At 39.4% G+C, this 1,418-nt stretch overlaps 1 protein-coding gene across 1 annotated transcript in view; it reads right to left on the bottom strand.

The window, feature by feature from the left end:
* LOC104993972 (dystrophin-like) overlaps positions 1–1,418 on the bottom strand; it is a 41,220-nt gene that overhangs the window by 978 nt on the left and 38,824 nt on the right. The gene's annotated exons all lie outside the window — the stretch shown is intronic.

Raw genomic sequence — 1,418 nt, 5'->3', positions numbered from 1 at the left:
ATTTCCTTTAGTAAATGTCTGTTGATGGTGAATTTCTCAGCTTTTGTTTGCCTGAAAGTCTCTTTTATCCATATTCTTGATAGTTATCCTCAGTGGGTAATGATTTTTAGACTGAAAGGGGTGTTTCATTTGTTTTGATTTTGTTTTAGCACACTGAAATATTATTTCACTTTTATTTCACTTTCTCTGCTGCTAACCGTTGACAAGTCAGCTGTGATGCTATTGGTTCCTTGAAGGTCATCTATGCTTTTCCTGTCTCATCTTGTATTTCTAGGATTTTATTGATACTTTTTAGGATTTACTAGGCTTCAGGAATCTGTGGGTTAGAGTCTTTAGTCAGCTCTGGAAGCTTCTCAGTCATGATCTCAACAAATACTGCCTCTTCTCCATCCCTTCTCTCTGCTTACGGGAATACATTAGATCAATGTTAGACTTTCTCAATCTAACTGCCATTTCTCTGAGCAGGCCTTCCCTAAGAAAGTGCCTTCTCCAGAGATGGTCTTCATTTGCTTTTTCCAAGAACCAAAGGGTGTTACCTATTTTGAGATCAATTTACACTGAATATATGATGGGATATTTAGGATCATACACATAATGAGTATATGAACTGCAGACTCATGGTGCTTCTCTTGGAATGTGATGTGCTAATAAAGAATGTATTCACACTTTAGGCAGACAAGAGTAGGGTCATTGGGCTTGTAACACTCACCACTTCGGCAGTACTCCAGGAGTAACCCCCAATTATTAACTCAGCAACATTATAATGAGCTGTTTAACCTTGAATTCCTAGCTGCAAAGTGGCATAAATTCAAGCTACTGATCAAAAGCTTCTGTTGAGTACTTCGTTCTAGATAGAGTGCTATCACAGAGGTAATGTACTTTGTGAACATTTTCTTAAAAGCTAAAAAAGAATTACAGAACCTGACGATGAAAGGGACCATGGACGTGAATTCCTCCTTCTGCAATGGCACCACAGAGCTGTAAGACTTTTGACAGTCACCACGTCCAAACTTATCCAATGCCAGTGTGTTCTCATAGCTGCCATATAATAAACATCCATGTGAGGAAGCAAACATCCTCCATGGACGATCTTGAACATTTGTGTACAGGTACCCTTGTCACAAGTGCTTTATCACCCTGAGCTGAAATCCATCAGCACAGCCAATAGGAGGAGAGGCTCCAGAATCCAACCACAAGAGTTCAAATCTCAGTTTTGCCACTGATTGTGTTACTCTGGGAGAGTAACTTTATCTTTCTGTGTCTCAATTTTCCTCTGCCATGAAGTGGAACTATTTATAGGACCTACCTTGTAGGGCTGCTTTAATATTTCAATGAAAGACACTTCAACACTGGCACACAGCGAGAGCCATATCAGTCAGTGTTTGCTATCATTATGTCATTATTACTATACATCTGAC

This window comes from Bison bison, unplaced genomic scaffold, assembly GCF_000754665.1.
Source record: "Bison bison bison isolate TAMUID 2011002044 unplaced genomic scaffold, Bison_UMD1.0 scf7180017849602, whole genome shotgun sequence".
In the NCBI taxonomy this organism is placed as follows: domain Eukaryota; kingdom Metazoa; phylum Chordata; class Mammalia; order Artiodactyla; family Bovidae; genus Bison; species Bison bison.
Note: the sequence above shows the minus strand (reverse complement) of the source record. Positions and strands in the feature narration are given on the sequence as shown.